This window comes from Palaemon carinicauda, chromosome 2 (assembly GCF_036898095.1).
Source record: "Palaemon carinicauda isolate YSFRI2023 chromosome 2, ASM3689809v2, whole genome shotgun sequence".
NCBI lineage: Eukaryota > Metazoa > Arthropoda > Malacostraca > Decapoda > Palaemonidae > Palaemon > Palaemon carinicauda.
Window position 1 is genome coordinate 151,287,964 of NC_090726.1, and position 27,535 is coordinate 151,315,498.

At 47.2% G+C, this 27,535-nt stretch overlaps 1 protein-coding gene and 1 non-coding gene across 2 annotated transcripts in view; both read right to left on the reverse strand.

The window, feature by feature from the left end:
• The window catches only part of LOC137620669 (NEDD4-binding protein 2-like), a 95,326-nt gene that overhangs the window by 57,962 nt on the left and 9,829 nt on the right, over positions 1–27,535 (reverse strand). The gene's annotated exons all lie outside the window — the stretch shown is intronic.
• Positions 18,395–18,513, reverse strand: LOC137629928 (5S ribosomal RNA). The gene has a single exon (XR_011041619.1). It is a non-coding gene; the product is annotated as a 5S ribosomal RNA (ribosomal RNA).

The following is a 27,535-nucleotide window of genomic DNA, read 5'->3' on the forward strand; positions in this document are numbered from 1 at the left end:
AATAGAAGAGTTTCAGTAAAGGTCTAAAGGTAATTCTCCAGCGTCAACAAAGAGACTTGGGATAGGTGAGGTTCTAAACGCTCCTGTGGACATTCTAATACCAGCATGATGTATTGAACCTAATATCTTTAATTGGCTTGGGGTGGCTGAGGAGTATATTTCATACCGGTAACTAATTTTTGAAAAATTTACGGCCTTGTATTATTTTAAAATAGTATTTTGGTCTGGCGTCCAGGTAACTCCCCAGAAATAGATTTTTCCTTTGTCAAAATCCCTTTTTGGTCTGGCCCCCATGATGTACAGTATGGGACAATACTTTTAAAAGATTCAGAGCCTCAAGACATTTAGCTTTTAATGCCTTCAAGTGAGGAACCCATGTTAGCCTACAATCAAATATCAATCCTAAAAATTTAGCCTCACTTACACAGGGGATCTGTTGACCTTTGATGTATATATCAGGGTCTGGATGTATTCCCCGTAAACGACAGAAATGGAGAACAGTAGTTTTGCTTATCGAAAACTTAAACCCCTTCATACAGCCCACTGAATGATTTTGTCAATTAAAAGTTGTTGTTTTCTCTCAACCATTGTCATTCTACCTCCAGTAACTGAGTAAGCAGCTGTGAGGTCAGTGGGAGTGGGCACCATGAATATACAGTAATTGATGTATTTCTATATGGTATATGCCACATTTAATGGTATAAAAATTTTGTTTGCTAAAAAGAATCCCATCCACCACAACATGCATACATTGTTATTTAAGTGAAAGGTTGACCTGTCCCTCATGTAGGGGGAGAGGGAGTAGTCACACCCTGATGAGTGGGGGTACCCAGAGAGGTACAATCGGAAACCACAATTTCCTTCAAATTGCCAAAACTGCCATGTTGTAGTTAGGAAAGGGGGAAGGGGTAGGATGGGTTGAATCTGTGTGTATGCATGTGGGTGTGCGTACCGGTATCTATCTAAATATTTAGCCGTCATTTTTACGGGTCGCGTACACTAGTGTGTAGATAGTCAACAAATGATAAAAAGTGAAAGGTCTGCACTCTTAACCAACCTTTCTTATCTGGTTAGCATGAAAATATCACTGAGACAGATTCACTAATATGTTTTCTCAAAGGGTAGGCTGAAGGTATGGTCCAGTAGGTAGTGATAAAACTCTATACGGATACAGGATTATGACCCTCCACAGCCCTGTACTCAAGGGTGAAGCAGATGTGATGAAGGGTGCTTTGAAAATGCCATAATCATTCCTGTCCAAGTCGTTGCTACAAAACCAAGTATGAATTGTCTACCCAACTGAGACACACTGATGTGATCCTCAGTGTAAGACAGAGTGAAAATATTGTAGTTTTTCTATGGATACCACTATGGAAAATAAAATAACAATTGGTGTGAAACCTGTGAAGCCTTAAGAGGTGAAACTGCCTCAAAAGCTCCAACCACATTGAGAGACACATGAAGGCAACTGCCATCCAGAATTACACCTTAACCATTCAACACTGACTTTGTCATTTTACTTAAAGAATGCTGAAGATTAACAACCATTTTAAATAGGTAGTAAAAGAATAAAGGGATGATACTCATGTTGAAGTACAGTGTTCTTGTGATGAAATAATGCATCCCTTTCCAAGCCATTGAATTTAACAAAATTAAATTTGAAATGAAGGGCTGGTCTGCTGGTAATTGTCTGCAGAGTTTACTTGGTTACTCAATACTGTACTGTAGTATTAGGGATGAGTTCTGCAATAGATTTTTTAATCCCAGTACAGTAATATCCAGTTTTACATTGGTTCAACATCAATTCCGACTTTACATCGGTAATCCTTGAATATTAAACTGAAAAATAAAATTCATGTTATTCCATTTTAGCAACCTTACTTTGGTGTCGAAATTGAACTACTACAACAAAAAATAGTAAAATATTTCTATTTTATTTATGAAATACAGAAGTAAATACATATGCATTAATCAAAAAAATATTAGTGGTACTGTACTGTATATTATACCATAAAAAAAAAATATAATTAACAATACTCCGTAAGTATGAAAGAAAACGTGCGTTACATCTGACAACATTGTTTCAATTCCTTCAAAGGTTCAGAGTACCATAAAGTTTCTTGAGTTTAACTTCATCACAACTAAAGTGCTGTTGGCTGCATTATCTTTTAAAGGTGAACAATTTCTTTGTTAAGGGTTTTTAATGTACAATGTATTTAATGTTTATTTTATGACACAGAAAAAACAAAATTTTAACTAAAATATCTCATTTACTGTTCAGTACATTGAAAACTGAATCTTTAAGATAAAACTAATATCAATAATACTTACCTGGATAATTTATCTAGTCCCACCCATCCTTCCCCTCAGGAGACAAGGAAAGCCTGCATGTTAGACGCAAGAACATTCTGATGAACAGACAACACTGAAATGGAGGAACAGAGCTTCTCGAAGAAGGAAGTGTCAAGAGGGACATAACCGAAATCCTTAATGTACCTTAACAGGCTCCCCAGGAGCCACATATTATATGATTGAGTCTCCAGTAAGGCAATGAGGACAGACTTCATCACCACAAAGTCCTCTAGAGAGACAGACACTGATGCCTTCTAAGGCAAAGGCTCACTATAAACCAGGCAAACTCTGAATTTGGCTTGGGAGGCTTCGTGAATGAGGCGTCATCCCCCACTTCGATACTTGAGGAGTGAAGAAAACTTCCTCTTTCCCTTCCCAAACTCCTTAGAGATGCTAGCAGCAACATCAGCCCTCTTCTAGCTATACAAAACTGAGTCATTTAAATCAGTTACTCATAGTTACCTTTTCTACGACCAGAGAATAAAAAAAAAAAATAGAATGGCCTGGGTTGCATCACAATAGGTTGCTTGGCAACTCCACCGCATGGCAGCACTATGCACTGCTGTATGGCTTACGTTACTCTCTTCTGGTCAAAGGCTTGTGGGGCAGATGAGGAGGGACCTTTGATTAAATGACTCAGGCTTGTATAACTAGGGAAAAACAAATTGTTTTAAAAAAAGGACAAATTCGTGGATTATTTGTATTTTTTCCTAACGATACAAACCTTAGCTATTTATTTAGGGGTACGTAATACTTTTGGAGAAGCTGAAATGACAAGCCATTATAATTTAGATAGGATTAACTACCCATACCGCTAGTTAGCGGGGGTTAGGGGGAAGGGGGTAGCTTGCTACCGCTCCCACTTACACATCGGTGATTTAGTTCACTTTGTTGGAGGTAGGACTTCAAGGGGGATACGGCTGGCAGGCAAGTTTGTATAAATAACTAAGGTTTGTATCGTTAGGAAAAATACAAATTACTGTATCTACGAATTTGTCATTTGTTCCGTAACTGGAATACAACCCTACGATATTTATTTAGAGGTGACTCACCCATTAGGAAGGGTGGACGTCCCTGCCAATCTGGCTTTCGGCTTTACCCGGGGGCTCCTTATCTGAGTATTTTAGTACTCAAAATAAGGAGGCACTGTGCCTCACTAAAACCTGTATGTTGAGATGTTTAGAAGTGTGACTGTCCAGGTAAAGTTATTTCGAGTCTTTCAGTAGGAAAAACTGTTGTAGCTAAGACTTTCCCAATACCACCTTGCCAGGGTATGGGGATGCAACGGTATTAGCTTAATACTAGGTACACAAGGGAGCATGGTTTACCTGCAGTGGTTTGAGGTCGGCTTATGCAGAAAACCCAGGATGCTGCTTTCCCCACGAGAGGGTAGGATGAAGAAAAGAATAAGAGCCACACAAACTTTTTTATTCAGGCAGACTAAAACTGGGTAACAGTGCCCTCAACCTGCTGCTACTTGTCCAATAAGGAGCTTGAGGTATACAACCAGCTGTTGTGCAGCCACCACAGGACCGATAGGGATCGTATCGAGTTCCTGTGGGTCACATCTTGCAGGAGAAAGGTAGTGAAAGTCACCTGGAGCATTCACACCCTTGCTTGTAGAGCCTGCGTCATAGAGTAATCTGCTTAAAAAGGCCAGGGGCATAGCTATGCTATGCCCCTGACATCGTGGGTCAACCTGTTGGATGAGGATCTGGATTCAGAGCGTAATTGATGACTGTGAATCCAGCAGAGATGATGTTTTGGTGATCCTCCTCTTGTCTATCCCAGTGCTGACGACAAGAGAAGGGACCCCCGGGTGGGCTGTTGCCGTTCTCTTGAGGTAGAGTCTCAAACCTCACCCAGGGTACAGTAACAGATGATCTGGATCATCAGTTACTAAGTGGACACTTGTTGTCTAGGATCCGTCACCTATGGAGACTGTGTCTGGCAACAAACTCAGGGACGAAACTGAACGTTGCCTTTCACCCTTCTCATTAATGGGCGATGTCGAAAGAGAGACCTTGAAGTTCCTTGACTCGTTTGGCTGCTGACTAAGTGTGTAGGAACACTGTCTTCTAAACCAGGTGAAAATTTGTTGCCTGGTGAAGTGGAACGTAGGGAAGTCTCCTTAGAGACTGGAGAACTCGAACCATGTTCTGAGAGGGAGGTCTAAATTCCGACTAGGAAAAGGCAAGTTCGTAAGTCTGCACGAGTTAAGAAAGATCTAGCGATGAGGGGATGTCCCTTTCTTTCAGTTTGAAGGCGAGGCTCAAGGTTGAGTGATCGTCTTTACCTGCTGAAACTAAAAAGGGGGTCTTTTCTCCTGCATATACTCGAGGATTCCACTATTGCTGGAATAGAGATATCGAGTGGAGAGATACGCTTTCCTATGACACCAATCACAGAAGACGTTATACTTTGCTTGGTAGACTGATGTTGAGGAATTCCTCAGATATCCAGACAACCTCTTCGCAACTTATTGCAAAAAGCCTCTCTGAGAGAGGAGGTACTGGGAAGTCTCCAGGCGTACAATAATGGCGAAGCTATAGCTTGTGGTAGACGTCGAAGTGTGGTTGTCTGTGACGTGGATAGGATTCTCTTGGAGGCTCTATCAGGAGCTGCAGAAGGTTTGGAAACCGTTCTGCGTAATGCCATAGCGGAGCTATGAGAGCCCTTAAGAGGCTGACGGATGTTCTAGCCTTCTTGAATACCCTACTCTTCAGACACGAACAGGGATGAGACGTAAACTTTGTTGTTGTACCCACAGTTGTTGGCATGCTTCTTGCCAGAAAGCCTTGGGGTCTAGGGCTGGGGAGCATCAAAAGCCTGAGGTTCAGGGGCGTTGCAAACAGATCTAAGTTGGAGAACCCTGTAAAGTCAGGACTTTGTCAGCTAAAAGTTGATCCAAAGACTATTCGGTACACCTTATCTGAAATGCTGTGAACAAATTGTCGGCGAGCACATTCCTCTAGTCTGGAATGAAGCGGGCTGATAGTGGCACCGAGCGGACTTTGGCCCATCTTAGTACTGTATTTATACTGTTAGATGGGAAGAGGCTCCGAGCATGTTCTTTCTTGGTTGTTGATGTGAGTCCCTATGTGGTGTTGTCGCTCATCACACCGTTGAGTGGCCCGTTACAAAATGATGAGGCTGTTGAAGGACCGGAAAGTTGGCCTTCATTTCTTAAGAGATTTAAGTAAAGGTACTTTCGGACTCTCTCCAGAGGCCTGAGGTCATGTGGTGCAGCACTATGGTCCCTCCTCCATTCTTTTGATGTGTCTAAGCACAGCATTAAGTCCGAGGGGTGGGGAAGGATGAGAAGGTTACACAACTCATTAGATTCTTGACTGACATCTATCCCTTGAGGTTTGTCCAAACTTCTGGTCCCATAAGGATCAGAATGTCTGGGGAATCGAACGCCTGATTCAAATCGGACTCAAGCCACCCCTGTCACTCTGGGCTGGGAGTTCTTCTCGTCTTGAGAAAGGATTTTGTGACTTTTCTAAGCCTGTCCTTGATGAGAAGGTTTTGTGGAGATTGCTGTCTAGAATCATTCCAAATAGGGAAATAGAGAAGACTTCCAAAGGTTTACCATGATCACCCAATCTTGGTAAAAAGACTTCAGAAGTTCCGGTGCTAACGCAAGGTTGCCACCAAGTCTGCTAAGGTCAGTCAGTCACCCAGAAAATGGAGGAGACGGAAGCTAATCCTGTGAGCCCAGGATGGGTGCTGTGGAAAGACTGAGGCACAGTGCCCTGAACTGGTGTTTCTTGTGTGTCTAGACTGAATCTCCAATACTTCCTAGTAGATGGATGGTTTGGGCCTGGAAGTATGCGTCCTTCAAGTCCAGCGTGCACATAAAGACCTGTGGTCTTAGCCCTTGTCCGAACTCCTCCAACATGGTGTGGACATCGACCCAAAGGAACAGCTCCTTGCGGATCGTTTCACATGGGAGATTGTTGATGCTGGAGTCTTTTCTCGTAGAGGAAAGGATAGGACGCGATACCTGTGTAAGGATTCTTCCCTAGGAGAGAACTCCCTTAACTGATAGAAGTAAGGCAACGCTTGACCCTACCATGTGCCCTGACGGGATTGATGCTATTCCTTAGAATAGCATTGGTCTGGTGAATATTAATCAATGGTTAACGGCTGGGTATCATGGCTACTGTGCAGTTGGAGAGCGCTCACGAGTAGTCACCTGTCGACAAGCCGGTCATTGGGGCTGTCAATCACCTGCCGATCACTTTAGTGGATTGGTGTGATGGTGAATGGCGAGTAGCGAGAAGTGTGTTGTTTGCCTTCCGATCTAGAGAACCACGGGCAGAGGTTGACTAGTAAGTCAGACGAAACTGTTGGTGAACGGCGAACTGCCGATCATCGGCGATCTGTGAGCCGAAGATGGTAACTGACAGGCAGATGAAGGCTGTCTAGTCAGTCAGCCAAGGAAGGTTGGTGATTAATGAGTTGGTGATTGGCTTGGAGAGCCCTGAGAGACAGCAGAATGGTTTAATGATCGTCAGTTGGTGATCGGTGAGCCATTGACAATCAGCGCCCGATCGCAGACTGGCCATCGGCGAGCTAGAGATCAGCAAGCTGATGATTGGCTAGTCAGAGATCAGTGCGCTGAGGTCAATGATCGAAGAAAGACGAGCTGGCTATCGGCGATCTAGTGATCAGCAAGCTGATGACCGGTTATTGACTAGCAATCGAAGATCGCTAGCAATTGGCGAGACTGGAGGTCAGTGATCAGAGAAAGATGATCTAGCAATTGGCGATCGGCGAGCTAGCGATCAGCAAACGGTGATCTAGTGATCAGTTAGTTGATTTCTCATTGGTGGAATATGAGCTAGAAATCGGCGATCGGCGGACTAGTGAAAGGCGGTTGGTGAGCTAGTGATCAGCGTTCTGGCAATTAGAGATTTGCGAGCTAATGATAGGCCATTTGTAACATCCAGATCATGTTTTCTGACAGTGGTACTGTCAGAAAAACCTCCTGAAGAGAAAGGAACTAAGGGTTCCTTGTTAGGAGTGTCGACCAATGGTAGATGCAGTTGATTTGCCTTGGCAGATGGAATCTTCAGGATCTTGAACTCTTCTGTGAAGCCTCTTCCCTCTTTTCCCGGCAGGCATGCTGTAATGCATTTGCAGGGAGGGGAAAGGGGTAATGGTGACCTGTCAAAAAGTTTTTCCTTTCATTCTTTTTGCCTCTCGCGCGAGTCCGCAGGAGAGTAATGGAGCGTTGGCACGCAGGATAATGCTGGTGCGCAGTTTCTACAGAATGCGCATGAGAGCGCTGGTGCGCAGTACAGCGGTACACAGGAGGATGCTGGTGCACAGTTTCCGGTGAATGCGCAGAAGAGCGCTGGTAAGCAGGCAAGTGCTGGCTCTATGGCAAGTGCTGGCACATTGGCAAGCTCTGGATCTGAGAGCACAAAAGAGTGCTGGATCTGAGAGTGCAGGAGAGCGCTGGATCTGAGAGCGCAAGCGCGCAGGAGAGCGCTGGCACGCTGGAGAGCATTAGCGCGCAGTAAGGCACTGTGCAGGGTGTTGCGCAGTCTCCCTAGAATGCGCAGGAGCGCGTGGGCGCAAGATGCCCATTTATTAGAGGGTTCGACGGTTTACAAAACCTGTCGCTGACGCCATCAAGGAACAGTGCAAGGAGTTGCATGAACTGGTTATTATTGAACCCAGCATCTCTCCTTGGTCTTCACCCATTGTTCCAGTCTGAAAAAAGGACAATAGTACTGTATACGGTTATGCGTGGACTACCGTAGACTGAATAAGGTGACTGTCTCTGATAAGTTCCCGATGCCAAACATGGCAGACTCCATATTTGAGCTACAAGGTGTCAAATATTTTACAACCCTTGACCTGGTTCGTGGATACTACCAGTTACCGTTGGCAGAGGACAGCATAGAATACAAGGTTTTCTCTACCGCCCTTGGACACTGCAATTCAGACACCTATTGTTTGAACTGAAGAATGCACCTGCAGTGTTCCAGAGCGAAATACAGAGTACTCTCCAAGAGTTCCCAAAAGCCAAGGTGGCTGTCTACATTGATGAAATCTTGATCCTTGGGTCTTCTTTTGAGGAACACCTGAAACTGGTAGAACGAGTTTTGGCTACTCTCCAGAAGCACGGACTCAAGATAAAACTCGTGAAGTATGCTTGGGTCCAAGCCGAGGTTAAGTATCTTGGTCGTCTGGCTGGACATTCTGGTATGCGCAAGCTGCCATAATACATCTAGAAAATGGAGGACTTCTTTAAACCTACCAGTGTGTGAGCTACGGGGCTTCCTTGGACTGGTTAACTTCCAACGGCAGTTTATCCCAATGTGCTCACAGATAGCTAAACCGTTTTCTGCAAAGACTGGAGGACGTAAATCCCAAGGGACCAGAAAACTGAAATGGACTGCAGAAATGAACTGTGCCTTTGAGGGCTTGAAGGAACTGATCAAGGAGGATATTATGTTGTCATACCCTGACTACTCCGCTGATGCTAAACCCTTGTTGTTGTTTGTTGACGCTTCAGGTGAGGGTGCTGGTGCTTGTCTGTGCCAGGAGTCCTTGGAGCATTCAGGTGAGCGTTGGGTGATAGCGTACGAGTCCATGACCTTCCTTGACTGCGAGACCCGTTACTCTACCATTGAGCATGAGTTGGCTGATCTGCGATGGGGAGTGGAAACCTTCAGGGCTTTCTCCAAGGTCAGTTCTTTGTGATTCATACTGATCACCATCCCCTGATGCATTTTCATGACCTGAAGATGGTAGACAGTCATCTAGCGCGGACACTGGAGGACCTGTCCGAATTTAACTTTATTGTTAACTACTGTCTAGGTGATCAGAATTCCACAGCAAACTAGTTATCCTGCTGGCCCACATTAACTGACTGTCTGCTGGCTACTGAACCCACCACTCCCAAGTTGCTTACTGGACTGATCTTGTATAAGGAGGTTCGTGGTGGTCTAGATTCTCTCACAGAATCCCTGGAACTAGTTGTGAACTGCTGGATGTAAGGGTTAGGTGTTGCACCTGACTCTCAGCTGAAGAGAGCCAAGGTAGTAGGTTGGCCTGGGCACCAGCCGCCCATTGAGATACTACCGCTAGAGAGTTATGGGGTCCTTTGACTGGCCAGACAGTACTACATAGGACCCATCTCTCTGGTTACGGTTCTTTCCCTTTGCCTACACAGACACCGAATAGTCTGGCCTATCCTTTACAGATTCTCCTCTGTCCTCATACACCTGACAACACAATCTCGAGAAGTCCTCCCTGCAGCCCTCTCAGAAACTGGTACAGTATATCTAGGCATGGTCATAGACACCAATCTCCACAAAGCCTTCCCATCAGACGAAAGGATAGCAAGGCTGAGGAAGGTTGCGAGACCTTTCCTCAATCGAGAAGAACTCCCAGCCCAATCGTGGCTTCGTCTCCTCGGCCACCTCTCCTCCCTGACCCGTTTCGTTCCCAACAGTCGCCTCAGGATGAGATCCCTCCAGTGGCGACTCAAGTCCCGGTGGAGTCAAGGACACGACTCCCCGGACACCTTGATCCCTATGGGACCTGCAGAACGGACGGACCTCAGTTGGTGGGTGGCAGACGAGAACCTACGAAAGGGAGTGGATCTTCTCGTCCCTCCCCCAGATTTGATGCTGTTCTCGGACGCATCAAACAAAGGGTGGGGGGCCCACGTTCTGAGCCACAGGACCTCAGGCCTGTGGTCAAAATCAGAAAAGTACCTTCACATAAACCTGCTAGAGATGAAGGCCGTGTTCCTGGCACTTCAGAAGTTCCACCAAGTCCTGGCGGGCCACTCTGTGGTGGTGATGAGCAACAACACCACGGTGGTGGCTTATATCAATAGGCAGGGAAGTACGTTTTTGGAACAGCTATCCCATCTTGCAGTAGAGATCCTGAGATGGTCCGAAGTCCACTCGATTTCACTAGCGACTCGCTTCATTCCAGGCAAAAGGAATGTGCTCGCCGACAGTCTGAGCAGAGCGACGCAGATAGTGAGTACCGAATGGTCTTTGGATCCTCAGATAGCCAACAAAGTCCTGACTTTGTGGGGTTCCCCGACGGTGGATATGTTCGCTACGGCGCTGAACACCAAGCTCCCGCTGTACTGCTCCCCAGTCCCGGATCCCAAGGCTCTCTGGCAGGATGCCTTCCAACAACGGTGGGACAACGTCGATGTGTACGCCTTTCCCCCGTTCTGTCTGATGAGGAGGGTAGTCAACAAGACCAGAACATCGGTCAATCTCTCGATGACCTTGATAGCTCCGCTATGGCATCATGCAGAGTGGTTCCCGGACCTTCTGCAACTCCTCACGGAGATTCCGAGAGAGCTCCCTCCACGTCGCGAGCTACTCAAACTACCACACTCCAACATCTACCACAAAGCTGTAGCTTCTCTTCGACTTCACACCTGGAGACTATCCAGAATCTCCTCACAGAGAGAGGATTTTCGCAACAAGTTGCGAACAGGATGTCTGGCCACCTGCGTAAGTCATCCGCAGGAGTCTACCAGGCGAAGTGGCGAGTTTTCTGTGGTTGGTGCCGTGGAAGGGGTATCTCTCCCCACGATGCCACTTTACCAGCAATAGCGGAGTTCCTCGTTTATCTGCGGGAGGAAATGCGCCTTTCAGTCTCGGCAGCGAAAGGCTATCGCTCAGCCTTAATTCTTGCCTTCAGGCTTAAAGGAATGGACATTTCCTCCTCGCTGATCGCCACCTTACCTGGAAGACGGTGTTCCTACTAGCTTTGGCCTCGGCCAAGCGAGTCAGTGAGCTTCATGGTCTCTCGTACGACGTCGCCCATTCAAGGGGATGGGGGGAGGTAACGTTCAGCTTCGTCCCTGAGTTTGTTGCCAAGACTCAGAACCCGGGAGTGCCGGACCCAAGATTCGACTCCTTCTGGGTTTTGAGTCTCCGTTCTGTAACGGATGACCCAAACCATCTCCTACTGTGCCCAGTCAGGAGTCTGAGGTTGTATCTTAAAAGAACAGCTGCAGTTCGCCCCCAGGTGCGAGCTTTGTTCGTGAGCACCGGGGAGACGAAGAGGAGGGTCACCAGAAATACCATCTCGGCCTGGATTCGCAAGGTAATACATCTGGTCTTGAATCCTGACCCTCACGTCGCCCTAGAGCGCATGACGTCGGGCGTGGCTACGTCCCTGGCCTTCAAGAAGAACTTTTCAGTGATGCAGGTCCTGCAAGCTGGGGTGTGGAAGCGTCAGACCACCTTCACGGCCCACTACCTGCAAGACGTGACACACAGGAGGCTCGATACGTTCTCTATCGGCCCTGTGGTGGCTGCACAACAGCTGGTCTAGCCTCAGGCTCCTTATTGGACAAGTAGCAGAAGGTTGAGGGCACTGTTACCCAGTTTTAGTCTGCGTGAATGAAAAGATCTGTCTGGCCCTTATTCTTTTCTTCATCCTCTCCTCCCTTGGAGAAAGCAGCATCCTGGGTCCTTTGCACAGCTGACCTCGAACCTCTGCAGGTAAGCCATGCTTCCTTGTGTTCCTAGTATTAAGATGTAATACTGTCATGTCCCCATACCCTGACGAGGTGGTATTGGGAGATTCCTAGCCTAGATTTCCATCTGAAGAACTCCAGGTCAACTTCCTAGGATGAGTCACTTCTCACCTTCACACACAGCTTACGTAGGCCGCAGCAGTTACACAACTGCCAGCGAGGAGCAGGGACCCCTCACCCCTTGAGTTCGTACAAACCCGGGTTCGGGGTCCCCGGGCAAGCCAAAGCCAGTATGGCAGGGTACTTACCACTCTTCCTAAGGGTTAAGTCACCCCATGTAAATAGCGTGGTTTGTATTTCAGTTACGGAACAAATGACAAATTCGTAGATAATTTGTATTTTTCCTAACTATACAAACCTTAGCTATTTACACATATGTGCCAGCCAGCCCTGTCCCCCAAGATAAGTCCTACCTCTAAGTAAAGTGAGCCTTTCACTGGTGTGTGTGAGGGGGGTAGTTAGCTACCCCTTCCTACCCCCCGCTAACTAGCGGCGGGATAGGAAACCCTCGTTAAAACTTTTATGGCTTGTCATTCAGCTACGCCGAAGTAATTACCCTATGTAAATAGCTAAGGTTTGTATAGTTAGGAAAAATACAAATTATCTACGAATTTGTCATATATCTTACCTAGAAAGCACACTGCTCCTCTTATTTAGGACTCCGTGCACAGCACTGCGGAAAAAACACAGGGAACCCAAGAAAAAATAACAGGGAAGTAAGGTTCTACCTGGGTCCCCTTGCCCAGTATAAAAACAAGGGGTGGTGCCCAGTGCCCAGTTCACCCTTAATTGTTTACCTTTAACCCAGATTTCTGGGTATTCCACCGTTGCTTTTTGTGTAGTGAAACGTTAAGAGTGAGGTCGGCATTCGGACACTAGGCAGTCTGCGTGCTACATCTGGCCACAGTCCGCAAACCAATACACCGCTTCCCCTGACAATTTATATGCTCTCATAAATGTTTCTCTAGCCAAAAGGAAATTGTATTTTTGGACACCTTTTATTGTTGCCTGTGCACATAAATAAGTTTGGAATTTTGGGCCTTAATAGGGTGTTCTTTTCAAATATTTTCTAAGTGCTCTTATGGGACAGAGTAAAAGGTTACCAAGGTCATCAGTTACCTCTTTGAGAGACAATATCGTGAAAGAGTCAAATCTAAGGTGGTTGTTCAACTGAATTTTGAATTGCGGCCAAAAACTTGGGAACAAAAGAAAGTGCTAACTCCTTCCAACATCAGGAATGTGACATTAAGTAAGACAAACCATGTAGTTGGCATAGATTTTTGGCTAAGGCTGTGGCAAAGAGAAAGACAGTCTTCAAGGCAAGATTCCTATCTAAGGCTTTATGTATTGTCTCATAGGGGGCTCTTTTTAAGGCCCTAAGAACCTTCATATCCCAGAAGGGAGCTTGAGTTCTCGTGGAGGACAAATCTGTTCAAAATTCTTAATGAGAGCTGAAAGTTCCCATGAAGAGGAGTGATCAAGTCCTTTCAGTTTGAACATTTGACTCAAGGCCGAGCAGTAGCCCTTTACTGCAGTGACTAAAAGGGATTTCTCATTCCTCAGGAACACTAAAAAGTCAGGAATTGAAAGAGATGCTGGATAGTCTCCAAATGTAAAGATATAGGCAGTAAACTACCTATTGGAACCTTCTTATATGCAGTTGACACAGCAGGTTTGGCCATTCTGGAAGTCCTCTTGGGATTTCAGTAAGAAGTTCCGGCATGTCTGGATACCACTTTGCACCCCTTCCACTACCTAGCGGATGGGGTGGTTGTCCCTCTCTAAAATTATCAAGGCTCGTTTTTAAACTTCGCTGAAAGTATAAATAGCGAAGGGTTCATATTTGTGTCGGTACAAATGTAAATTTGATTAAGTCTGTTCATGAACTTATTAAGTGGAAAATTAATGTTAATGGAGGCCTATCAAATGAATGTCCCGTGAAAAGTGAAGTAATCCTTGGGGAAGTGTTGTCACATATATTGTTTATCCTCCTCATGGATTTGGTAATGCATAGAACAGTTGGGGATGGTGGAGAAGGATTGGACTGGATTGGTAACAGGAAATTAGTGGACCTACAGTATGATGATGACGCTGCCCTTATTAGCAAAATGCCGCAAGACTTGCAAAGCTTACTTACCAGAATGCATGAAATATCACATGAGGTTGAGCTCAAGATAAATAGAGGTAAGACAGATGATGAAAATGGAATACGCAATGGAAGATGAAATATCATTGGAAGAAGTAAGGATTAATGAGGTGGAAACATTTAAATATTTAGGAACCATGATATCTAATACAGGGACTTTAGAATTGGAGGTTAATGACAGATTGAAAAAAGCATATCAGATAAAGGCTAAGTTATGTGAAATTTGGAAATCAAATTGCCTGAAATTATATATAAAATTCAGGCTATATATCAGTTTAGTGAGATCGGTGTTACTGTATGGATATGAGTCGTGGTATGACAGTGAAACGTTATCCAACAGATTTTGTAGCTTTGTAAACAAAGCCCTCAGAAGAATATTGGGAGTTACATGGCAGGACAGGATTAGAAATGAAACTATAAGAGAGATTACTCAAGTGCCATATGTGGATGAGATCATGGTGAGGAGCAGAAAGAGATGGTTTGGGCGTGTTCTTCGCACTCCCCAAGAGAGTTTAGTTCAATAATATTTTCAACTGGGCTCCACAAGGCACTATAAGAGTTGGAAGACCCAGACCTACATGGCTGAGGACTATGAAGCGTGAAGTAGATGATGAATGGAGAAGTATTGATTTAAAAGCTCAAGATACAGACGACTGGAGAAATCATACCGAGGCCCTTTACATAAATAGGCACAGGAGATGATGATGATGATAAGTTGCTGTAGGTCATAAAAAGAGATGATGTTGTAAGCCGTCCAACTAAAGAGGAGGACTTGGCGCCCTTAATCATGTTAGCTGAGTGCGTGGCTTAGGATACATCCCTGTGTTTCCTTTGTTCTATGGTTTCATCTATCAGAAAACCTTGGTTTCCCATGAAACCTGCATGACCCATGTATTTTTACGACTGACTATAGTGTGGTTTATACGTATCTGTTATTAGTGCAATATTATTATTATTATAATTATTACAAGCTAAGCTATAACCCTAATTGGAAAAGCAAGATGCTATAAACCCAATGGCTCCAAGTGAGGAAAGAAAACAAGGAAATAAATACTGTAAACTAAAAAAGAAGTAATAAACACTCAAAATAAAATACTGTACGCTATACTAAGAACAGTAACAACATTAAATTAGATCTTTCATTTATACTGTAATCTATAAAAACTTCAAAAAAACAGAGAGAGAGAAATAAGGTAGAACAGCATGCCAGAGTATACTCTCAAGCAAGAGAACTCTAATCCAAGTCAGTGGAAGGTCATAGTACAGAGGCTATGGCACTACCCAAGACTATAGAACAATGGTTTGATTTTGGAGTGTCCTCCTAGAAGAGCTGCTTAACATAGTAAAGTGTCTTTTCTACCCTTACCAAGAGGAAAGTGGCCATTGAACAACTACATTGAAGGTTGTTACGTTATTAGTTTTTCCACCTAAAAATGACAAATTCGGAGATAATTTGTATTTTTCCTAACCATACAAACCTTAGCTATTTACATTGGTTTACCTTTCGGCGTAGCTGAAATGGCGAGCCATTAGAATTTAACGAGGGTGTATTACCCCCGCGCTAGTTAGCAGGGGGGTAGGGGAGTGGTAGCTAGCTACCCCTCCCCCCCCTCACACACCAATGAACTGCTTCACTTCACTTAGAGGTAGGACTTGTCTTGGGGGACAGGGCTGGCGGGCAATTATGTGTAAATAGCTAAGGTTTGCATGGTTAGGAAAAATACAAATTATCTCCGAATGTCATTTGTTCCGTAACCGAAATACAAACCACGCTATTTACATTGGGTGACTTACCCCTTAGGAAGGGTGGAAAGTTCCCAGCCATACTGGCTTTGGCTTTACCCGGGGACTCAGAATCCGAGTGAGTCGCACTCAAGAAAAGGAGTGCACTTCACAAGTTCCTTGCTCCGCAAGGAAACGTGTGGCCTACATAAGCTTGTGTGTGAAGGAAGAAGTATGACCCGTCCAAGGCAGTTGACCTGGAGTTCTAGAAGGAACTCTGGGTTAGGACGTTCCCAATACCACCTTGTCAGGGTATGGGGGACGCGACAGTATTGACTCAATACTCGGAACACAAGGAAGCATGGTTTACCTGCAGAGGTTTAAGGTCAGCTATGCAGAGACCAGGATGCTGCTTCCCCAGTAGAGGGGACGATGAAGAAAGAAGTAAGGGCCAGACATACTGTACTTCTTTCGTTCGTGCAGACTAAAACCTGATAACAATGCACTCAACCTTCTGCTACCTGTCCAAAAAGGAGCCTGAGGTTAGACCAGCTGTTGTGTAGCCACCACAGAGCGATAGAAACGTATCGATACTCCTGTGGGTCACGTCCTACAGGAAGCGGGCTGCGACGGTCATTAGACGCTTCCAGACTCCAGCTTGTAGCACCTGCGTCACAGAGTAGTACTACTCGAAGGCGAGGGACGTTGCAATGTATCCGACATCATGCTGTAGGGCGACGTGACAGGGAAGGGTCTGGATTCAGGTCGAGATGAATGTCCTTGAGTTCGAGCTGAAGAGGTATACTGGTGACTCTCCCCTGTGTCCTTCCTGTGCTCCCAACCCCGGCTGCACTTGAGGACAAACTGCAGCTGTTCCCAAAGATAACCCCTCGATTCCTTTACTGGCAAGAAGAAGAAGGTTTGGGTCATCTGATACAGAATGGTGACTCGAAATCTTGAAGGAGTTGGACCGAAGGGCCGGGACCCCAAGATTCTGAGTCTAGCAAACAACTCAGGAGCGAACCTGAATGTTGCCTTCCCCTATTCCTTAGAAAGGGCAGAGTCGTACGAGACCAAGAAGATTGCTTACACACTGGCCGAGGCCAGAGTGAGCAGGAGCACCGTCCCCCAAGACGGAATACGATCAGAGGCCTGACGTACTGGTTTTTGAGAAGATCTCTTAAGGGACTAAAAAGTCCGAACCATGATCCATGGAGGAGGTCTCACTCCGACTGGGGGCAGGGACGTTCGCAGCTTCGCATGAGCGAAGAAAGGTCCAGCGGGAGGGAAAAAGTCTATTCCTTTCAGCCTGAAGGCCAGGGAAAGGCTGAGCGACAGGCTTCACTGCCGAGAGCGGAAAGGAGTTTCCTCCCGCCGAAAAGCAATAAGTCCGTTATTGCTGGAGAAGAGGCCTCAAGGGAAGAGGTATCTCTCCCACGACACAAACCACAGAAGACTCTCCACTTCGCCTGGTAGACCCCTGCGGATGACTATCGCAGGTGACGCGACCTCCGCTCCGCGACTGTAGCGGGTTGTCTCTTCTTGAGGAGGCAGCGTAGTGGCTCCAGGCGTGAAGCCGAAGCGATGCCACGGCTCGTGAAAGATGTTGTAGTGTGGTTGTTTGAGTAGCCTGTGCCGTGGGAGAAGCTCTCCCGGGAGTTCCGTCAGGGGAAGCAGAGGGTCCGGAAACCGTTCCGCGTACAGTCACAGTGGAGCTCTCAGGGCCATCGAAAGGCTGACAGACTACCTGGTCTTGTTGAGACCCATTCTCAACAGACAACAATGGTGGAAAGACGCAGGCGTCGATGTTGTCCCACCATCACCGGAAAGCATCTTGCCAAAGAGTCTTGGGGTCTGAGACTGGGGGGAAGAACAGGGGAAGAACAACGGAAGCTTGAAGTTCCAGGCTGTCACGATCAGGTCCCCCAGGCCAGGACTTGCTGGTTACTAAAGGCCAAAGACCCCCAGGTACCCTCTATCTGCGAGGCTCTGCTCAGATAGTCGGAGAGAACATTCCTCTGCCCGGAATGAGCGAGCCGATAGTGGTATTGAGAGGACCTCGGATCATCTCAGTATCTCTACTGCAAGATGCGAAGGTATGAAAATGCGTCCCCTGCTGGTTGGAATACGCCAGTACCATGAAGTCGTCGCGCGCGGAGCGACTCGGCAGGAACTGTAGGATCTGTAGAGGGGCCAGACTATGGCCCCTAAGCCTGCCTGAATGATGGAGAGGTATCCTTCAGGTCCTGACCATAGGTCTGAACCAGAACATGACCCCCCCCCCCTTTTCTTTGACGAGTCCGAGAACAGCATCAAAATGTGGGGAAAGGACGAGAATATCCACTCCCATCAAGAGGTTCCATAGGTCAACACCCATTGCAGGTCTAAACGTTCCGCTGGTCCCATAGGGGCCAGAAAGTCCGGTTAATCGTTGCTTTGATACCACCGGAACTTGGGCCGCCCCACAGGGAACTTATCCTGAGGCGACCGTTCGGGACTTTAGACGGGTCAATGAGGAAAAGAGACCCAGGAAACGTTCCAAGGTAGGGCTGAAAGCTCTGCTTGACTGAGAACAGGTACTGCGACTCTCCTCAGCCTTGCCACAGTCAACTGAAGGGAAGGCTCGGAGAGGGAGGCAACAGCATCTGGCGTTCCCAGGAGGTCACCCATCCAAGTACTGACCAGACCCAACGTTGCTTAACTTCGCTGATCGGACGAGAAGCGGTGTTTCCAACGTGGTAAGGCCGTTGACTCAATATCATGGCTAGATACTCCAGATGTTGAGGCAGAAGTAGAGAAGGCTCCTAGCAAATTACCATGATCCCTCACTCATGGTAAGGACCCGGAAGCTTGTCCCGGCGTTGAAGAAGGTCGAATCCGAGCCTACCGGAGTTGACCAGACCTCCAAAAGGCAAAGGAGGCGGAAGCCTGCTCCTGAGCGGCCATGGGGAAAGCAGGGAGAGTTCTCTGGGGAAAAACCTGCGATGCCGCGGCGGGATTGCCACACCGCATATTAAGTCTAGGCTGAATTCCAAGAGCTTCCTGGAAGATGGATGGAATGGAAACTGGAAGTACCCGTCCTTCCAATCCAGGGCCTAAGGAGTCCTGCCGCCTCGTTACCAGTCTGATTGATTCTGCTGTTCCACGCTAGACGAAGTTTGTTCGACAAACTTGATCAGAGCTGAGAGGTCGACGACGGAATTCCCGTCTCAGATGCTTTCCTACGAGAAAGGATCGACTGAAGAAGCCGGAGGGTGAAGCCGTCGATGACCCTATGGAGGACCTTCTCCTAAGGCATGGATCATTCTGCCCAAACGGGCAAAACTCTTGCCGACCCCATGGCATAGAGGTTCAGTGACACTGAATTCGCTGACAGAGACGGAGAGATGGTAAGAGCGAGGCGCGATATCCTTGGCTGATCACGGAGATCGTGCAGGAATCGGCATCGGGAAGCTGTTATCCGGATGAGTAACCTTAGGCATCCTCAAAGCGTGAGACGTGCAAGGGGGGGGTTGCCAATCCTAGAGTTTGTGAACTCTGCCGCTCCCTCTAGAATTATGCCCCCCCCGGGAGAGCCTCCCGTGCTACCTGTCCCTGACAGGAGGGGACTGCTATTGGACACCTTATCTTAGCTGCCGTAGCCGGTCCGATAACTTAGGCCGACGAGGCTGAAAGAAGAGGCGCTGGAGGCCTGCAGGGTCTGGAAGAAAGCGCCTTGGAGGAGTGAAAACGGAAGTCAACTTCTTCCGCACAACCGCTGTCCATATCTCTGTCCTTGGGCACAAACAAGCTCTTCCCAAGGATGGAAGAGTGTCTGAGCTTGTCAACATCCACGGATGAGACACCCGAGAGGAAGCCCTCGGTCACTGCGTCTAGATGGTCCAACATCGAGCTTGCCCGCAAGTTCGAAACTTGGCGATGAAACGCCAAGGTGCTTGAGCCCGAGAGGAGGAAAGTACCCATGATCTTCCTGGAGCTTCCTTGTACAAAACCTCGGGTCGCAACCGAGGAGGGAAAGGACCTAGTAAGCCCCTTCCAAACCATTTCCACATATAACAAGCTTGGGTTATATTTGTTTTAAAGTAACTCTCATTATCAATTCCCTTTTGTCATAATGTCTGATATTCTGCCCCAGTACTGTACTATAATGATTTTCCTTATATTCACTGTAAAGATTTCAATTTTTCTTAAATAGGTTTGCATATTTTGCCAGCAACAAATTCATTTATTTTTATAACAGAAAGTCATGAATAGAAGCATTATTTATATTTTCAAGGGGTATTGTAATATTTTTTGGTCCTACCCGTTGTCTAACCACATTTGTTTTTGCAGCACGCCCTACTCTCTGTAGGGTTTTAGAGAGGCAACTAGAAATTGAGTTAAGACGTGGCACAAGAAAAATGGTTGGAAGGGTACTGAATGATTCCTACAACTGAATAGGGTTAATCAGCTTAGTATAAACTTCCTTTACCCTACTGAATGAACAGTGTATAAAAAAGTGAGCAAATTCATCCCTGGAATTGAATGTACAGTATCGCAAAATGGGATTATCTCGTTTGATAGAAATAAATGATGCATTGCTCAAAATGGGTGAAACGGGAGAAGGTGAAGATATGAACTCAATTTTCAATACTCAGCTAGAAAATGTTGTCATTAGATAAGTTTTGACATCAGGCACGGCCCTTCTTCAGTATTCTCAGTTCAGTTGAAAAAGAGCTTCGACAGTTGAAAACCTTGCGAATCCAAGATTTCATCAACAAGGATCAAGATATTGCTACTCCACATCACCAGATCACAAAAGGTGATTCCATACTGGAACTTAGTGATGGACAGTTTTTTTAAATGTTTGCCCCAGAACCAAGTGAACGTAAAGGGGCCTAAAACCGTCTTTTTGTGGAGACAGTCAAACGTTTAAGTGTCATAAACATTAATAGTTAACTGGAACTATTGAAATGGCATACTGGTACTTGCCCAAATAGATACACGGTTAGGAGTGCCTCTGTTTATACTTGTACTGCATAGGAACATTTATGAGTGCCCCACCTGTGGAAATCTTGTTTGGTTAATTTGTTTATCTTATTACCCGGATGCTGAAGTTTGACGTAAAGGAATGTTAATTTTGCCTTTAATTTTCTATTTGGATTGATGGGTCCATGCTAACATAATCCTAACAGTTTCGTCAAATAAATATTATTTTCTTGTGTTTTATGAATACAGCATATCATTCCTGTTCCTACACCAATGTGGCCCCCTTCCCCAGCCACTGTTTTTTAAGATCTCTTTTAAGTACAGTAATTTATCATAATTCTTTCCTCCCACACTGTGTTCCGTTATTAATTATAAGATTCCCTTTCACCTAATGTTCTTATACCTTTATTTATAAGCCTAGCTGGCTTATAAATAAAGGTATAAGAACATTAGGTGAAAGGTATGATAAAAAGCAAGATTCTAGCTGGGTCCCCTTGCCCAGTATAAATCAAGGGGTGGTGCCCAGAGCTCCGTTCTCTTGACCTGTTACTTAGGTTTCTTTGAGTATTTCACCGTTGTATACAGTATTTGTTGTGTAGTAAACGTCGGGTTGTGGTCAGCATTCGGACAATAGGCAGTTCGGGTGCTAACTCTGGCCACAGTCCGCAAACCACTACATAATTTTTGGTGCCCAGACCCGGGAAACACCAACCTTTAGAGATGGCATCATCCAGTAAACGCCGAAAGGCTAAGAAGAGCCTGAGCCGGGATGTGGCAAGTCTGGTCCAGATTGTCAGTGACCTGGCAACTCAGGTCAAGTCCCTGACACTTCAAGTGGTGGCCCTGAAGACTGTTGAGCCGTCACCAACGTGCCACGTTGCCACTGGGGTCACAACCACAGTGACCACCAGTGCTCCATCTACGTCCCCTGCTTGGCCAAATTACAATGGTCTGGCAATTCCAGTGACTGGAGCAGAGCCACTGATTGGAGGTCTCCAGCCCCCTTCAGGGTTCACACCATTAATCCCCCCTGTACCAGGCTTCTGGGAGTCTCCTGCTCTAGGTAGACCGCTTGCTTCCTCGCCTGTTCTGGCAACTAACTCTGTTAGTCCACCAGAGCCTGCAGTCAGTGGACTGGGGGAGCAATTCTTGGATAACCCGGCCGAATCCAGTAGGCCAGAGAAAGCTCCAGCAGCTACCACTGAGGCAGTTCTTGCCCAGACAGGGGCTATCCCAAAGTGGAGACGCCAGGCCAAGGAAAGAGCCAGACCAGCCATACCCGAAATGACATCTTCATCACAGGAGTCTACCAGTGAAGTGGTAGTGACACTTCCAGCTCCTGTCTCAGTGTCAGCTCAGAAGACACTGTCTCCACCGACCATGTCCAGTCCCTCCAGACAGAACGCAGTCTGTCTGATCTGCTTAAGGTCCTCGACTCCAGGAGGAACCCCAAGCCTGGAATCTTCCAGCTGGAAACTGGCCAGAGTTTTGCGCGATTCCTGAGGGATTTCAAGGCCTACTGTGCCAGTAAATATACCGCAGGAAGCTCTGGCCGGTGGACTGTTGACCTTGGAAGATTTCTGAAGGGAGAAATTCATGAGGCATTCTCAGCCATGGGGGGGTCCCGAGATCTCATACCCCATCATGAAGGAACGCCTCCTCGACTGGTGTCGAGAAGCCCGAGAGAGGCGTGATGCGGGTAGAAAGGCCCGGTTCGGCAGTGCTACCTGTGGCGAGGGCGAACTGCTGAAAATCTACGCCGTCCGGTTAGCTTCCCTGTACAAGTCTGCTTATCCTCGCCGTAGTTTGGACCGGAGGGAGCTTAGGCTGAAGCTCCTCAGAACTGTTCCAAGCAAAGCTGCGAGTTGGCTGGAACAGTCTCTGGCCACCATTAATGTCTCCGCTGGCCGTCAGGCCACTTGGCAGGATGTTTTGCACCTGTTGAGTGTTCTCGATGAGGCATCCCGTCAGTGAAGCCAGAAGGCAGAGGATTTGGCCATCAGTCGTGTGGGACAGTCATGGCACGGATCGTATGCCGACAGGGTTGCCATGGCTGCCCCCAGCCGTTCACCTGGACCTGACAGAGCGTATTTATGCACTCCTCCTCGACCGGTCCCCAAACCTGCACCTGTGGAAGTGCGCCTGCCATCATCGCGCACCCCGGATAGATCTCCTCAATTCCAGAGGAGGTACTGTGCCTGGTGCCGAAAACCAGGGCACTTTGTGGACGAGTGTCGCAGACGCCTCAACCTCTGCCTACGTTGTGGCTCGTCCAACCATCATGTGGCACAGTGTGGACGACAGGCGCTGGTTATAAGCAGATCACCTGTCCAGAACACAGCTAATGCCAGCAGCCCTGGGAGGGAGACTACCTCTGTCCAGACTCCTTCAAGGTGGAGAGCAGTACCGGTGAATGCTACTCGACCCCGTCGTCCTATTCTGGATCAACCAGTAGCCGGGAGACACGAAGTGGGAGCAAGTCCAGTGCTCCTTCTCGGACTGTGGGGAAGAAGAAGAAGAAGAGCAAGAAGGCAGAAGTCAAGAACTGAGGAGTATCATAGGGCTTTAAACACCAGGCCTTCGATGTAGAAGATGGGGCTACATCGAAGGAGGGTGTGAGTGCTAGGGTGCATGCTCCTAGTATTCCGGCGGCAGCCTCGGAAATCTCGATTTCCAAGGTTACCCCTCAACCTGAAGAAGTCATTGCACCTCCAATGGCTCTTTCAGGATTGGCCTGTGCTAACCTGTCCTCGACACAGTCCAGAGCTTCTCCAACTGACTCCTCCAGGGAGAAAGCAGAAACTGAGGCAGTATTGAAAACCCTTCGTAGAGTTAACCTGGCGCACTTGGCTCCTGTACCACTCATGGTTGTCCCAGTGACCATGTCTGAGTTTCCATCGGGAGCGTTGGATGCTCTCATTGACTCCGGAGCTGAGGTCAACCTCCTGTCATCGAGAGTAGTACAGGATTACCAGCTGCAGATGGTACCCAACACCATTGGTCTGAAGGGTTTAGGGCAAACAGGACCTAAGACTCTAGGTACTGTACTGTTGACCCCTATACTGCATGGAATGACATTCGCCCCGGGTGTGTTCCATGTAGTGCCTTCAGGGACTATGGCTGAGCACGTAGTGCTTGGTTACCAGTTCTTGAGAGCAAATGGGGTGATAGTTGGCGGAGCCCGAAATAGGCTGAGCGTTGGCAGTACTCCCCAAGAGCCTCTTTGGGAGTATTATGTCCAATACGTGGAGCCTGTTATCAGCAAGTGCTTTATGCACTTGAGGTCCACGCAGCCGATTCAATGAGGATTGTCAGTATTGAGCCAGTACTTGTTCCAGTTAGTGTTAACTTTCCTAAGGTACTTGACACGTCTTTTAGGTGCCCTGCTTGTCCGACCAACTGTTGGCCAGAAATGTATTATGATGGCGACATCATAACCCCTGGTCTGTCAAGGAAAGTTACAGCAATTCCTGGCATCCTTGAACTGAAAGACAAAAAAGCCTCAGTTTTAGTCAAGGGTTCATCTGAAGAAACTGCCAAGATCAAGAAGGGCGATCTGTTGGGGAAGGTGTTCACCATAGCAATGGTGGATGCTCCTATATCCTGCCTGATAGCAAAGGAGTGTGACCTGACTCCTGAACCGAGCGCATTGGAAGAGATACACAATCTGTCTATCTCCGACGAACTGGACTCTTCTCAGAAGGACCAGTTTTGTCAAATGCTTCGACGTCATCTTCCAGTCATCAGTACTGGTGATGATGATGTGGGAGAGTGCTCAAGCACACCAATACGCATCCACCTGTATGACGAGACGCCCATTTATCAGAGAGTTCGACGGTTTGCCAAACCTGTCGCTGACGCCATCGAGGAACAGTGCAAGGAGTTGCATGAACTGGGTATTATTGAACCCAGCATCTCTCCTTGGTCTTCACCCATTGTTCCAGTCCGAAAAAAGGACAATAGTATACGGTTGTGTGTGGACTACCGTAGACTGAATAAGGTGACTGTCTCTGATAAGTTCCCGATGCCTAACATGGCCGACTCTGTATTTGGACTTCAAGGAGTCAAATACTTTACAACCCTTGACCTGGTTCGTGGATACTACCAGTTACCGTTGGCAGAGGACAGTAAGGAATACACGGCTTTCTCTACCGCCTTTGGACACTGGCAGTTCAGACGCTTATCGTTTGGACTGAAAAATGCACCTGCAGTGTTCCAGAGAGAAATGCAGAGTATTCTCCAAGAGTTCCCGAAAGCCAAGGTGGTTGTCTACATTGACGACATATTGATACTTGGGTCTTCTTTCGAGGAACACCTGAAACTGGTAGAACGAGTTTTGGCTACTCTCCAGAAGCACGGACTCAAGATAAAACTCGGGAAGTGTTCTTGGGTTCAAGCCGAGGTCCAGTATCTTGGTCATCTGGTTGGACGTTCTGGTATGCGTAAGCTACCAGAATACATCCAGAAAGTGGAAGATTTCCCTAAACCGACCACTGTGCGTGAGCTACGGAGATTCCTGGGACTGGTCAACTTCCAACGGAAGTTTATCCCCATGTGCTCACAGATAGCCAAACCATTATCTGCGAAGACTGGAGGACGAAAATCTCAAGGAACTAGGAAACTGAAGTGGACTGCAGAAATGGACAGTGCCTTTGTGCGCTTGAAGGAACTGATCAAAGAGGACATTATGTTGTCATACCCTGACTACTCCGCTGATGCTAAACCCTTGGAGTTGTTTGTTGACGCTTCGGGTGAAGGTGCTGGTGCTTGTCTGTGCCAGGAGTCCTTGGAGCATCCAGGGGAGCGTCGGGTTATAGCGTACGACTCTATGACTTTCCTTGACTGCGAGACCCGTACTCTACCATTGAGCGTGAGTTGGCTGCTCTGCGATGGGGAGTGAAAACCTTCAGGGCCTTCCTCTATGGTCAGTTCTTCGTGATCCATTCTGATCACCGTCCCCTGATGTACCTTCATGACATGAAGATGGTGGACAGTCGTCTAGCACGGACACTGGAGGACCTGTCCGAATTTAACTTTATTGTTAATTACTGTCCAGGAGATCAGAATGCCCCCGCTGACTGGTTATCCCGCTGGCCCGCATTAACTGACTGTCTGTTAGCTACTGAACCCAGCACTCCGAAGTTGCCTACTGGACTGGCTTTGTATAAGGAGGTTCGTGGTGGTCCAGATTCTCTTATCGAATCCTTGGAGCTAGTCGTGAACTGCTGGACAGAAGGGTCAGGTGTCGCACCCGACTCTCCGCTGAAGGGAGCCAAGCTCCGGGATGCCTTAGTTCAGCAGTTTCTGAAAGACGCCGGTCGACTAGGCTTCAAACTGGACAAGACCAGCAGGAACAGGATCAAGGCAATGAGATTTCCAGGTACAGTCCCAGCTCTGGAGTTGCTATTGGCAGCATCAAAGTTATTGAACCTGGAAATCTGGGTCCATTGGGGTCCCACTTGTCCCGTAGTCTATCGTGATCCATCCGTGACTGAGCCTCAGTGTGTGCATCTTCAGTGTCTGTCTGGAGTGCATTTTAACCCTCTGATCGAGCTCCGCAATTACGTCCCTCCAACTGACGTGATTCTGGGCCATAAGGCGGAGGTAAAATCTCGTGTTCCTGACGCTGAGGGCTTGATCACTGATGATCAGGAAGCGCCGGAGGATTGTCCTGTAATCCAGTACGTGACAGAAAAGGCACCTCGTCAGTCCAGTTGTACCCATGTGTCTCAACACTCGGCAGTAGGTATAGTAATGATGCAGGAGACCTTATTTTGTGCTCTTGTTGATACAGGAGCACAGGTTTGTCTAGTAAGTGAGTCTGTACTGAGCCAACTTGGCATAGAGTACCAGGTACTGTCAGGAGAACAGCTAGAGGGGTTGACTGGTTTCTGCACCAGCATTCTAGGCTACGTCCAGTTAGAGGTGAAGTGTCCTTCTGGGTGGAGGCTACCGCTGTTTAACTATGCGGTGGTAGCTGCCAAAGACATTAACTTTTGTTTTGTTCTTGGTAGGAATATACTGGACGCAGCCTACCTGACACTGGATTCACCCCGAGAACAGTTGGTGTATGACCACACTACTGTTCTTCAGTTGTCTCCCAAGGTACTCTCAGTCTCCTCCCTGCATACCGAGACCACTGTTATGAAGGTAACTGATCCTGAATCTGATCAGGGAGTGTTCTCCGGAAATTCTCTTCTGTCCTTTAGTCAGGTGTCCAAGATCCAAGGAGATCATCGACAGATTCAATCTGTCATTAAGATGATCTACTCTGGGGTTCCTGCATCTCGAGTTCCACGCTCTTGTCTACCCTATAGGAGATGTTGGTCGAACCTGGAAGTTCACCAGGGTTTGCTAGTGAAGCGGAACCCAAACGGCTCAGTAGTCCCAGTAGTCACCGTCAATGTCCTGATTGACCTAGTTGCCGAGACACACCTCCAGAATGCTCACTGAGGGATCGGAAAAATGAGTGCAATGCTCCGTCGACTCGTCTGGCACAGATCTTTGATTAATGTAATCAGAGATATGTGCCGGACGTGTTGGGAATGTCAGACTTGTAAGGTCTCAAGGGAGGTGGTTGCCAATAGTGACCTCTTCTCCCTTTGAAGTGGGTGACGGCAGTACCCATAAGGAATAAGAAGAGCAGTACGATATGCCAGGTGCTTGAAGACCAAGTTTTTCCTGTTATTCCTCGTGTTCCAGTCCGGATATTGACTGATAACGGCCCTGAGTTTATTTCCCAGGAATTTACTGAGTTGTTGGAGCGGTATAATGTTGTACATGTGAAAACAACTCCGTATAAACCC